The 14573-nt window shown below is 39.7% G+C and overlaps 1 pseudogene; it reads right to left on the bottom strand.

Moving 5' to 3' along the window:
• Nucleotides 1–12756: 12756 nt before the first annotated feature.
• On the bottom strand, nt 12757–14138 carry LOC101123910 (prostaglandin reductase 1-like; annotated as a pseudogene).
• Between the last annotated feature and the right edge of the window lie 435 nt (nt 14139–14573).

Below are 14573 nucleotides of genomic sequence, written 5' to 3'. Positions count from 1 at the left end.
TTGGAAAAGTCTTGGACATTTTTATTTCAAATATATCTTCTGCTCCATTCTTTTTCTTCTCCTGGTATTTCAGTTGTGCGTGTTACACTTATTGAAATTGTTTCACAGTTGGATGTTCTACTGTAATTGCTTCACTCTATTTGGTCTTTATGTTTATGTTGTGGGAGTTTCTATTAATTCATCTTCGAGTTCATGGATTCTTTCTTCAGCCATATTCAGTCTATTGAGACCATCAAAGGCATTCTTTATTTTTGTCACAGTGTTTTTGATTATTTCTTAGAGTTTTCATCTCTCCGTTTACATTACCAATCTGGTCTTACATGTTGTCTACCATTTTCTTTGGAGCCCTTAACAGGTCATAGTTATTTAAAATTTCCAGCCTAGAAAAAAACAATTTGTGTCATAGCTGGGTCTGGTTATAATGCTTATATTGTCTTTTTAGACTGCTTATCTTTTTTCCTGCTGCTTTTTTTTTTTTTTTTTGACAGAGTCTCGCTCTGTCACCCAGGCTGGAGTGCAATGGCAAGATCTCGGCTCACTGCAACCTCCGCCTCCTGGGTTCAAGCGATTCTCCTGCCTCAGCCTCCTGAGTAGCTGGGATTACAGGCAAGTGCCACCATGCCTGGCTAATTTTTAAATTTTTTGTATTTTTAGTAGAGACAGGATTTCACCTTGTTTTTCAGGCTGGTCTCCAACTCCTGACCTTGTGATCCGTCCGCCTTGGCCTCCCAAAGTGCTGGGATTAGAGGCATGAGCCACCACACCTGGCCTTTTCCTGCATTTTAAGATGACTTGAGTAGTTTTTGTTTTTGTTTTGAAAGCTGTATGTGGTATACTAATAGGAACTGAGGTAAATAGGGCTTTCGTGTAAGGTTTTATGTTTATCTGGCTAGGAGTTATGCAGTATTTAGTATTTGCTGTAGCTATAGGTGTCAGAGCCTTAAATTTCCTCTAGTGTCCTTGTTTTTGTCTCCCTTGTCGTCCTTGGATTTCCCTAGAAATGGCTTCTTAATTAGACTCTGTCTCTAACGCTCTCAGTTATAATCTACTTTTATCATACTGGAGCCCTATTGTAATAATAAAGTATTGGGGAGGACAGGAAGGGAAACATTCTATAATCATCTGCTTAAATCTTTTTTTTTTTTTCAAATGAGCAAAGTCCCTGGGATGTAACTTCCAGAATAATTTCTTAGCTTTTTTTCCCCTTCTTTATGTGAGACAAGATGGGTAGAGTGCACTAGAGTTGTCTAATTGCCCCCATGTTTGATCAGATAAGGCCCTGGTAAAGTAGTTTCTGTTGAGAGCAGGTCTTTGTTATGAAGAATAGAACACTCTGGGCCAATTTCAGAAGGGTTGCTTTCCCCTTTTCCCCTTCCCAAAGCACAAGGAGTTGTTTTCTTTCATCTTCACTGTGAGACCCTTGGTTGGGCTTTTAGAAGTAAAATCATAAGTGTGGGGAACCCTACACTGGGTCACTAGGAGTTTTTAATTCTCAAGCTAATTTGCAATCAGTCTGTAGCTATTTGTCAATTACTATTTAAGTGTTCCTATCAGTTACTGACTTCAACAGTTTCTGCTCCTGGTAAGTTGTGATTCACTGTATCTGCCCATCTCTCTGGTTTTCGGAGTGGTGGTTTGCCCTGTGACCTCAGTTCTCTGGGAGATCTCAGTTGGTGATTTTTAATTTGTTCAGCTTTTTTCTTGTCATGACAGTTTTTTCTTGTTGGGTTAAATAAAATCATTAAAATTAATTTTACCTGTTTCTTTTTAGATTTTTAATGTGGCTACTAGAAAATTTGAAATTACATATTTGGCTCACATTTTTCCATTTGCCTACACTACTCTTTGATTTAAAATATGTATCTTTGATTTATTATAATCTACTTTTAAATGTTATAATGATATTTCACAAATAATTTGAAACCCTTAAAGTAGTATTTTATTCCCCATTCTGTCCCTTGTGCTGTTGTTGTCATACATTTTATTTCTGTGTGTTATGAACCACATACTAAATTATTTTGATCTTAGAATTAAATTATCCATTAAAGATCTTAAAAATGAGGGGAATAGTCTTTTTTATGTACCCACATATCTACTATTTGCAGTACTCTTCATTTGTTTGTGTAGATATGTTTGCAAGTTACATCATTTTCCTTTTGTCTGGAGAACTTCATTTAACATTTCTTGTAATGTAGACTTGCTTCTGCTTAATTTTCTCAGCTTTTTTTATCTGAAAAGTTTTGATTTAGCATTCATTTTTTTATTTTGATTTTTATTTTACTTTAAGTTCTGGGAACATGTGCAGAACATGCAGATTTGTTACATAGGTATACCTGTGCCATGGTAGTTTGCTGCACCTATTGACCTGTCCTCTAAGTTCCCTCCCCTCGCCTCCCAAGCCCCAACAGGCCCTGGTGTGTGTTGTTCCTCTCCCTGTATCCATCTGTTCTCATTGTTCAACTCCCACTTATGAGTGAGAACATGTGGTGTTTGGTTTTCTGTTCCTGTGTTAGTTTGCTGAGGATGATAGCTTCCAGCTTCATCCATGTCCCTGTAAAGGACATGATCGCATTCCTTTTTATAACCGCACAGTATTCCACAGTGTATATGTACCACATTTTCTTTATCCAGTCTATCATTGATGGGCATTTGGGGGTTCCATGACTTTGCTATTATAAATAGTGCTGTAATAAACATATGCGTGCATGTATGTTTATAGCAGAATGATTTATATTCCTTTGGGTATATACCCAGTAATGGAATTGCTTGGTCAAATGGTATTTCTGGTTCAAGATCCTTGAGGAATTGCCTTACTATCTTTTACAATGGTTGAACTAATTTACATTCCCACCAAGAGTGTAAAAGTGTTCCTATTTCTACACAGCCTCACCAGCATCTATTGTTTGTTGACTTTTTAATAATCGTCATTCTGACTGGCATGAGATGGTTCTCATTGTGGTTTTGACTTGCATTACTCTAATGATCAGTATGTTGAACTTTTTTTCACATGTGTGTTGGCTGTGTAAGTGTCTTCTTTTGAGAAGTGTCTGTTCATGTACTTGACCTAGTTTTTGATGGAGTTGTTTCTTTCTTGTAAATTTGTTTAAGTTCCTTGTAAATTCTGGATATTAGCCCTTCATCAGATGGGTAGGTTGCAAAAAATTTCACCCATTCTGTAGGTTGCCTGTTCACTCTGGTGATAGTTTCTTTTGCTGTGCAGAAGCTCTTTAGTTTAATTGGATCCCATTTGTCAACTTGGCTTCTGTTGCAATAGTTTTTAGCGTTTTCATCATGAAGTCTTTGCTCAAGCCTATGTCCTGACTGGTATTGCCTAGATTTCTTCTAGGGTTTTTGTAATGTGGGGTTTTACATCTAAGTCTTTAATCCATCTTGAGTTAATTTTTGTCCAAGGTGTAAGGAAGGGGTCCAGTTTCAGTTTTCTGTATATGGCTAGCCAGTTTTCCCAGCACCATTTATTGAATAGGAGGCCTTTCCCCATTGCTTGTTTTTGTTAGGTTTGTTGAAGATCAGATGGCTGTAGATGTGTAGTGTTATTTCTGAGGTCTCTATTCTGTTCCATTGGTATATGTGACTGTTTTGGTACCAGTACCATGTTGTTTTTGTTACTATCGCGTTGTAGTATAGTTTGAAGTCAGGTAGCGTGATGCCTCCAGCTTTGTTCTTTTTGCTTTGGACTGTCTTGGCAAAACGGGGTCTTCATTTATTAAGTTTTTTCTAATTCTGTGAAGAATCTCAAGGATAGTTTGATGGGAATAGCATTGAATCTATAAATTACTTTGGGCAGTATGGCCATTTTCACAATATTGATTCTTCCTATCCATGAAAATGGAATGATTTTTCATTTGTTTGTGTCCTCTCTTATTTCCTTGAGCAGTGGTTTGTAGTTCTCCTTGAAGAGGTCCTTCACATCCTTTATAAGTTATATTCCTAGGTATTTAATTATCTTTGTAGCAATTGTGAAAGGGAGTTCATTCATGATTTGGCTCTCTGCTTGCCTATTGTTGGTGTATAGGAATGCTTGTGACTTTTGCATATCAATTTTGTATCCTGAAACTTTGCTGAAGCTGCTTACTAGCTTAAGGAGTTTTGGGGCTGAGATTATGGGGTTTTCTAAATATAGAATCATATTATCTGCAAACAAAGACAATTTGACTTTCTCCCTTCCTATTTGAATACGCTTTATTTCTTTCTCTTGCCTGATTGCCCTGGCCAGAACTTTTAATACCGTGTCGAATAGGAGTGGTGACAGAGGGCATCCTTGCCTTGTATCAGTTTTCAAAGGGAATGCTTCCACCTTTTGCCCATTCAGTACGATATCAGCTGTGGGTTTTTCATAAAGAGCTCTTAGTATTTTGAGATATGTTCCATCAATACCTAGGTTATTGAGAGTTTTAAACATAAAGGAATGTTGAATTTTATCAAATGCCTTTTCTGCATCCATTGAGATAATCATGTGGTTTTTGTCTTTCGGTCTGTTTATGTGATGGATCACATTTATTGATTTGTGTATGTTAAGCCAGCCTTGCATTGCATCTCAGCAATGAAGCTGACTTGATCGTGGTGGATAAGTTTTTTGAAGGGCTACTCGATTTGGTTTGTCAGTATTTTATTGAAGATTTTTGCATCGATATTCATCAGGAATATTGGCCTGAACTTTTCTTTTTTTGTTGTATCTCTGCCAGGCTTTGGTATCAGGATGATGCTGGCCTCATAAAATGAGTTAGGGAGGAGTCCTTCCTTTTCAATTGTTTGGAATAATTTCAGAAGAAAAGGTACCAGCTCCTACTTCTACCTCTGGTAGAATTTGGCTGTGAATTCATCTGGTCCTGGGCTTTTTTTGGTTGGTAGGCTATTAATTACTACCTCAATTTCATAAGTTGTTATTGGTCTATTCAAGGGTTTGACCTCTTCCTGGCTTATTCTTGGGAGGGTGTATGTGTCGAGGAATTTCTCCATTTCTTCTAGATTTTCTAGTTTATTTGTGTAGAGGTGTTTATAGTATTCTCTGATGGTAGTTTGTATTTCTGTGGGGTCAGTGGTGATATCACCTGTATCATTTTTTATTGTGTCTATTTGATTCTTATCTTTTTTCTTATTTATCAGTCTAGATAGTGGTCTATTTTTTTTTTTCCAAAAAAAAGAAAACAAAAAAACGGGGAGGAGCCAAGATGGCCGAATAGGAACAGCTCCGGTCTACAGCTCCCAGCATGAGTGACGCAGAAGACAGGTGATTTCTGCATTTCCATCTTAGGTACCGGGTTCTTCTCACTAGGGAGTGCCAGACAGTGGGCGCAGGTCAGTGGGTGCGCGCACCGTGCATGAGCCAAAGCAGGGCGAGGCATTACCTCACTCGGGAAGTGCAAGGGGTGAGGGAGTTCCCTTTCCTAGTCAAAGAAAGGGGTGACAGATGGCACCTGGAAAATTGGGTCACTCCCAACCGAATACTGCGCTTTTCCAACGGGCTTAAAAAACGGCACACCAGGAGATTATATCTTGCACGTGGCTCAGAGGGTCCTACGCCCACGGAGTCTCACTGATTGTTAGCACAGCAGTCTGAGATCAAACTGCAAGGTGACAGCGAGGCTGGGGGAGGGGAGCCCGCCATTGCCCAGGCTTGCTTAGGTAAACAAAGCAGCTGGGAAGCTCGAACTGGGTGTAGCCCACCACAGCTCAAGGAGGCCTGCCTGCCTCTATAGGCTCCACCTCTGGGGGGCAGGACACAGAAAAACAAAAAGACAGCAGTAACCTCTGCAGACTTAAATGTTCCTGTCTGACAGCTTTGAAGAGAGCAGTGGTTCTCCCAGCACGCAGCTGGAGATCTGAGAACAGGCAGACTGCTTCCTCAAGTGGGTCCCTGACCCCTGACCCCCGAGCAGCCTAACTGGGAGGCACCCACCAGCAGGGGCAGACTGACACCTCACACGGCCGTCCGGGTACTCCAACAGACCTGCAGCTGAGGGTCCTGTCTGTTAGAAGGAAAACTAACAAACAGAAAGGACATCCACACCAAAAACCCATCTGTACATCACCATCATCAAAGACCAAAAGTAGATAAAACCACAAAGATGGGGAAAAACAGAGCAGAAAAACTGGAAACTCTAAAAAGCAGAACGCCTCTCCTCCTCCAAAGGAATGCAGTTCCTCACTAGCAACGGAACAAAGCTGGACGGAGAATGACTTTGACGAGTTGAGAGAAGGCGGCTTCAATCAAATTACTCCGAGCTATGGGAGGACATTCAAACCAAAGGCAAAGAAGTTGAAAACTTTGAAAAAAATTTAGAAGAATGTATAACTAGAATAACCAATACAGAGAAGTGCTTAAAGGAGCTGATGGAGCTGAAAACCAAGGCTCGAGAACTACGTGAAGAATGCAGAAGCCTCAGGAGCCGATGCGATCAACTGGAAGAAAGGGTATCAGCGATGGAAGATGAAATGAATGAAATGAAGCAAGAAGGGAAGTTTAGAGAAAAAAGAATGAAAAGAAACGAGCAAAGCCTCCAAGAAATATGGGACTATGTGAAAAGACCAAATCTACATCTGATTGGTGTACCTGAAAGTGACAGGGAGAATGGAACCAAGTTGGAAAACACTCTGCAGGATATTATCCAGGAGAACTTCCCCAATCTAGCAAGGCAGGCCAACGTTCAGATTCAGGAAATATAGAGAACGCCACAAAGATACTCCTTGAGAAGAGCAACTCCAAGACACATAATTGTCAGATTCACCAAAGTTGAAATGAAGGAAAAAATGTTAAGGGCAGCCAGAGAGAAAGGTCGGGTTACCCTCAAAGGGAAGCCCATCAGACTAACAGCGGATCTCTCGGCAGAAACTCTACAAGCCACAAGAGAGCGGGGGCCAATATTCAACGTTCTTAAAAAAAAGAATTTTCAACCCAGAATTTCATATCCAGCCAAACTAAGCTTCATAAGTGAAGGAGAAATAAAATACTTTACAGACAAGCAAATGCTGAGAGATTTTGTCACCACCAGGCCTGCACAAAAAGAGCTCCTGAAGGAAGCGCTAAACATGGAAAGGAACAACCGGTACCAGCCACTACAAAAACATGCCAAAATGTAAAGACCATCGAGACTAGGAAGAAACTGCATCAACTAGCGAGCAAAATAACCAGCTAACAACATAATGACAGGATCAAATTCACACATAACAATATTAACTTTAAATGTAAATGGACTAAATGCTCCAATTAAAAGACACAGAATGGAAAATTGGATAAAGAGTCAAGACCCATCAGTGTGCTGTATTCAGGAAACCCATCTCATGTGCAGAGACACACATAGGCTAAAAATAAAAGGATGGAGGAAGATCTACCAAGCAAATGGAAAACAAAAAAAGGCAGGGGTTGCAATCCTAGTCTCTGATAAAACAGACTTTAAACCAACAAAGATCAAAAGAGACAAAGAAGGCCATTACATAATGGTAAAGGGATCAATTCAACAAGAAGAGCTAACTATCCTAAATATATATGCACCCAATACAGGAGCATCCAGATTCATAAAGCAAGTCCTGAGTGACCTACAAAGAGACTTAGACTCCCACACATTAATAATGGGAGACTTTAACACCCCATTGTCAACATTAGACAGATCAACGAGACAGAACGTCAACAAGGATATCCAGGAATTGAAGTCAGCTCTGCACCAAGCGGACCTAATAGACATCTACAGAACTCTCCACCCCAAATCAACAGAATATACATTTTTTTAGCACCACACCACACCGATTCCAAAATTGACCACATAGTTGGAAGTAAAGCTCTCCTCAGCAAATGTAAAAGAACAGAAATTATAACAAACTATCTCTCAGACCACAGTGCAATCAAACTAGAACTCAGCATTAAGAATCTCACTCAAAACCACTCAACTACATGGAAACTGAAAAACCTGCTCCTGAATGACTACTGGGTACATAACGAAATGAAGGCAGAAATAAAGATGTTCTTTGAAACCAACAAGAACAAAGACACAACATACCAGAATCTCTGGGATGCATTCAAAGCAGTGTGTAGAGAGAAATTTATAGCACTAAATGCCCACAAGAGAAAGCAGGAAAGATCCAAAATTGACACCTAACATCACAATTAAAAGAACTAGAAAAGCAAGAGCAAACACATTCAAAAGCTAGCAGAAGGCAAGAAATAACTAAAATCAGAGCAGAACTGAAGGAAATAGAGACACAAAAAACCCTTCAATAAATTAGTGAATCCAGGAGCTGGTTTTTTGAAAGGATCAACAAAATTGATAAACTGCTAGCAAGACTAATAAAGAAAAAAAGAGAAGAATCAAATAGATGCAATAAAAAATGATAAAGGGGATATCAACACCGATCCCACAGAAATACAAACTAACATCAGAGAATACTACAAACACCTCTACACAAATAAACTAGAAAATCTAGAAGAAATGGGTAAATTCCTTGACACATACATTCTCCCAAGACTAAACCAGGAAGAAGTTGAACCTCTGACTAGACCAATAACACGCTCTGAAATTGTGGCAATAATCAATAGCTTACCAACCAAAAAGAGTCCAGGACCAGATGGATTCACAGCCGAATTCTACCAGAGGTACAAGGAGGAACCGGTACCATTCCTTTTGAAACTATTCCAATCAATAGAAAAAGAGGGAATCCTCCCTAACTCATTTTATGAGGCCAGCATCATCCTGATACCAAAGCCGGGCAGAGACACAACCAAAAAAGAGAATTTTAGACCAATATCCTTGATAAACATTGATACAAAAATCCTCAATAAAATACTGGCAAACTGAATCCAGCAGCACATCAAAAAGCTTATCCACCATGATCAAGTGGGCTTCATCCCTGGGATTCAAGGCTGGTTCAATATACTCAAATCAATAAATGTAATCCAGCATATAAACAGAACCAAAGACAAAAACCACATGATTATCTCAATAGATGCAGAAAAGGCCTTTGACAAAATTCAACAATGCTTCATGCTAAAAACTCTCAGTAAATTAGGTATTGATGGGACATATTTCAAAATAATAAGAGCTATCTATGACAAACCCACAGCCAATATCATACTGAATGGGCAAAAACTGGAAGCATTCCCTTTGAAAACTGGCACAAGACAGGGATGCCCTCTCTCACCACTCCTATTCAACATAGTGTTGGAAGTTCTGGGCAGGGCAATTAGGCAGGAGAAGGAAATAAAGGGCATTCAATTAGGAAAAGAGGAAGTCAAATTGTCCCTGTATGCAGACGACATGATTGTATATCTAGAAAACCCCATTGTCTCAGCCCAAAATCTCCTTAAGCTGATAAGCAACTTCAGCAAAGTCTCAGGATACAAAATCAATGTACAAAAATCAGAAGCATTCTTATACACCAACAACAGACAAACAGAGAGCCAAATCATGAGTGAACTCCCATTCACAATTGCTTCAAAGAGAATAAAATACCTAGGAATCCAACTTACAAGGGATGTGAAGGACCTCTTCAAAGAGAACTACAAACCACTGCTCAAGGAAATAAAAGAGGATACAAACAAATGGAAGAACATTCCATGCTCATGGGTAGGAAGAATCAATATCGTGAAAATGGCCATACTGCCCAAGGTAATTTATAGATTCAATGCCATCCCCATCAAGCTACCAATGACTTTCTTCACAGAATTGGAAAAAACTACTTTAAAGTTCATATGGAACCAAAAAAGAGCCTGCATCACCAAGTCAATCCCAAGCCAAAAGAACAAAGCTGGAGGCATCACACTACCTGACTTCAAACTATACTACAAGGCTACAGTAACCAAAACAGCATGGTACTGGTACCAAAACAGAGATATAGATCAATGGAACAGAACAGAGCCCTCAGAAATAACGCCGCATATCTACAACTATCTGATCTTTGACAAACCTGAGAAAAACAAGAAATGGGGAAAGGATTCCCTATTTAATAAATGGTGCTGGGAAAACTGGCTAGCCATATGTAGAAAGCTGAAACTGGATCCCTTCCTTACACCTTATACAAAAATCAATTCAAGATGGATTAAAGACTTAAACGTTAGAGCTAACACCATAAAAACCCTAGAAGAAAACCTAGGCTTTACCATTCAGGACATAGGCATGGGCAAGGACTTCATGTCTAAAACACCAAAAGCAATGGCAACAAAAGACAAAATTGACAAATGGGATCTAATTAAACTAAAGAGCTTCTGCACAGCAAAAGAAACTACCATCAGAGTGAACAGGCAACCTAAAAAATGGGAGAAAATTTTCACAACCTACTCATCTGACAAAGGGCTAATATCCAGAATCTACAATGAACTCAAACAAATTTACAAGAAAAAAACAAACAACCCCATCAAAAAGTGGGCGAAGGACATGAACAGACACTTCTCAAAAGAAGACATTTATGCAGCCAAAAAACACATGAAAAAATGCTCATCATCACTGGCCATCAGAGAAATGCAAATCAAAACCGCAGTGAGATACCATCTCACACCAGTTAGAGTGGCGATCATTAAAAAGTCAGGAAACAACAGGTGCTGGAGAGGATGTGGAGAAATAGGAAAACTTTTACACTGTTGGTGGGACTGTAAACTAGTTCAACCATTGTGGAAGTCAGTGTGGCAATTCCTCAGGGATCTAGAACTAGAAATACCATTTGACCCAGCCATCCCATTACTGGGTATATACCCAAATGACTATAAATTATGCTGCTATAGAGACACATGCACACGTATGTTTATTGCCGCACTATTCACAATAGCAAAGACTTGGAACCAACTCAAATGTCCAACAATGATAGACTGGATTAAGAAAATGTGGCACATATACACCATGGAATACTATGCAGCCATAAAAAATGAAGAGTTCATGTCATTTGTAGGGACATGGATGAAACTGGAAATCATCATTCTCAGTAAACTACCGCAAGAACAAAAAACCAAACACCGCATATTCTCACTCATAGGTGGGAATTGAACAGTGAGAACACATGGATGCAGGAAGGGGAACATCACACTCTGGGGACTGTTGTGGGGTGGGGGGAGGGGGAGGGATAGCTTTAGGAGATATAACTAATGCTAGATGACGAGTTAGTGGGTGCAGTGCACCAGCATGGCACATGTATACATATGTATCTAACCTGCACATTGTGCACATGTACCCTAAAACTTAAAGTATAATAATAATAAAAAAAAAGAAAAGAAAATGTTCTTTCATTTAATAGGTTGTCTTTTCACTTTCTGATAGTGTCTGCTACACAAAAGTGCTTATTTTCTTTTTAAATTTTTAATTTTGTGGGTGCATAGCAGCTACGTATATTGATGGGGTATGTGAGATACTTTGATACAGGCATGCAAGGTGTAATAATCACATTAGGATAAATAAAGTATCCATCACCTCAAAAAAAAAAAAAACAAAAACAAAAAACAAAAAACCCAGATCCTGGATTCATTGATTTTTTTGGAGGGTTTTTCGTGTTTCTATCTCCTTCATTTGTGCTCTGATGTTAGTTATTTCTTGTATTCTCCTAGTTTTTAAACTAATTTGCTCTTGTTTCTCTAGCTCTTTTAATGATGAAATTAGGTTGTGAATTTGAGATTTCTAGCTTTCTGATATGGGCATTTAGTGCTATAAATCTCCCTCTTAACAGTGCTGTAGCTGTTAGAATTCTAGAGATTCCGGTACATTGTCTCTTTGTTCTCATTGGTTTCAAAGAACTTCTGGATTTCTACCTTAATTTCGTTATATACCCAGGAGTCACTCAGGAGAAGGTTGTTCAAGTTGCATGTAATTTTGTGGTTTCGAGTGAATTTCTTAATCCTGAGTTCTAATTAGATTGTACTATATTCTAAGATAGTTTTGTTATGATTTCAGTTCTTTTCCATTTGCTGAGGAGTGTTTTACTTCTAAATTATGTGGTCTGTTTTAGAGTAAGTGCTATGTGGTGCTGAGAAGAATGTATATTCTGTTGATTTGGGGTGGAGAGTTCTGTAGACGTCTATTAGGTTCACTTGATCCAGAGCTGAGTTCAAGTCCTGAATATCCTTGTTAATTTTCTGTCACATTGATCTGTCTAATATCGACAGTGGAGTGTTAAATTCTCCCACTATTATTGTGTGAGAGTCTAAGTCTCTTTGTAGGTCTCTAAGAACTTGTTTTATGAATCTGGGTGCTCCTGTATTGGGTTCATGTATATTTAGGACAGTTAGCTTTTCTTGTTGAATTGATCCCTTTACCATTATGTAGTGCCCTTCTTTTTCTTTCTTTTTTTTTTAATTTTTATTTTATTTCACGTTCGGGGATGCATGTGCAGAATGTGTAGGTTTGTTTCATAGGTAAACGTACACCATGGTGGTTTGCTGCACCTATCAACCCATTACCTAGATATTAAGCCCCACAGCATTAGCTATTTATTCTGATGCTCTCCTTCCTCCCACCCCCTATAGGCCCCAGTATGTGTTGTTCCCTTCCCCGTGTCCATGTTTTCTCATTGTACAGCTTTCACTTATGAGTGAGAACATGCAGTGTTTGATAAACTTTCAAACTCGAAAGCCATTATTTTCTACCACAACTCAGAAGAAGCTGTAGTGAACAGTGAGGTGGCTGGTTGTTGTTGGCTGTGAAATTTTCATCCTCCATCACTAATTACATACCAGTTAAATGAATTTTATTAGGTAGGTCAAACCCGTTACAAGTACTATTTCTTAGACATTTAAAGTAGTACACATTTTTGCTAAATGGTGAAAAACAAATTAAGTAATCACCTAAATGGCATTCAGATTCCATGTGTCTTTTTTTTCACGCTTTCACTATTGTTTTCCCCAAATTATCTCCTTTCAGCATTCCCATAAATGCAGCTGGCATGTTTTCATATCCTTCAATGATATATTCCTGGTACTGGATTTGACCCTCTGAGACCCATTTCAGCAAGTCCTTTAGAGCTTTTTGGTGGGCATCTCCTGGCCAGCAGGTCACGATGAACCCTTCCATGTGAAGCTCCTGATACATCTAAGAATCTCTGGGATTGGGCCTGGGGGAAGTGGGCTGGTACCACCACATCCGGCTAATTTTTGTATTTTTAGTAGAGACGGGGTTTTCACCATGTTGGCCAGGCTGGTCTCAAACTCCTGACCTCAGGTGATCCACCTGCCTCAGTCTCCCAAAGTACTGGGATTACAGGTGTTATATGTAGATATGTATATGTTATATATATAGAGATAGCTCCACATATGGCAATTCTTCCAAATTTCTTCATCTGGGAGATAACAGTGTTTGAAAACCATCCACTTACATTATCAAAATAACAACTGTAACCATCAGGAGAGGCTTTCTTCAAAGTTTCTTCAAAGACTCTACTGTCTTGTAGTTAAAGACATCAGATCCAAGCTTTTTAAGGCAGGCAGTCTTTTCGTCAGACCCTACTGCTCCAACCACTTTGCAGCCCTTGAGCTTTGTAATCTGCCCCAAAACAGAGCCCACAGCTCCAGCTGCTGCATTAACCATCACTGTTTCTCCACCTTTCACACCACAGATGTCAAGTAGGCCAAAGTAGGCAGTGAGGCCTGTCATGCTAACTGTCCCCAGAGCCAGAGACAGTGGTACTGTGTCGGGCCATTCTGTTGGCAGGTTTTCCAGATCTTTTCCATCAGCAATGGAGTGTACTGTCCAGCCTGAAGGAGCCAGTACAATAGTTTCTGTTGGTAAGGCTGCGTTTTTACTTTCCACAAATCTGGCCACTTGCTGCCCCATCATTGTATCACCTTCCTTCAGTCTTTTGGCTGCCACTCTCATGTAAGGGTCCCCAGTGAGGAACAAAGCTTCAAGCAGGACCTCTCTATTTTTTAGGGGTGGGAGCTCAGCTGTCTTCAACTCAAAGTCACTATTAGTAGGATTGCCAACAAAGTGCTTCTTCAGGGTCCATCTCAGCATGAATCATCCTGAAGCTCAGGAGCCCAAGGATTCCACTGTCTGGGGCTGGTGGCTGGGACTGCCTTCTTTGTCTTTTCTGATCTTTGTTGGTTTAAAGTCTGTTTTGTCAGAGACTAGGATTGCAACCCCTCCTTTTTTTATTTTTTATTTTTATTTTCTGCTTTCCATTTGGTTAGTAAATTTTCCCCCATCCTTTTATTTTGTGCCAATGTGTGTCTTTGCACGTGAGATGGGTCTCCTAAATACAGCACACCGATCAATGGGTCTTGACTCCTTATCGAATTTGCCAGTCTTTGTCTTTTAATTGGAGCATTTAGCCCATTTGCATTTAAGGTTTTTTTTTTTTTTTTTTTGGACAAGGTTTCACTCTTGTTGTGCAGGCTGGAGTGCAATGGCATGATCTCGGCTGACTGTAACCTCCACCCCCTGGATTCAAGTGATTCTCCTGCCTAAGCCTCCTGAGTAGCTGGGATTAGAGGTGCCTGCCACCATACCCAGCTAATTTTTGTATTTTTAGTAGAGACGGGGCTTTCACCATGTTGGCCCAGCTGGTCTCGCACTCCTGACCTCAGGTGATCCACCTGCCTTGGCCTCCCAAAGTGCTGGGATTACAGGCATGAGCCACTGCTCCTGGCC

The sequence above is a fragment of the Gorilla gorilla genome, chromosome 1, assembly GCF_029281585.2.
Source record: "Gorilla gorilla gorilla isolate KB3781 chromosome 1, NHGRI_mGorGor1-v2.1_pri, whole genome shotgun sequence".
NCBI classification, from domain to species: domain Eukaryota; kingdom Metazoa; phylum Chordata; class Mammalia; order Primates; family Hominidae; genus Gorilla; species Gorilla gorilla.
This window is presented reverse-complemented; position numbering and strand designations above follow the sequence as displayed.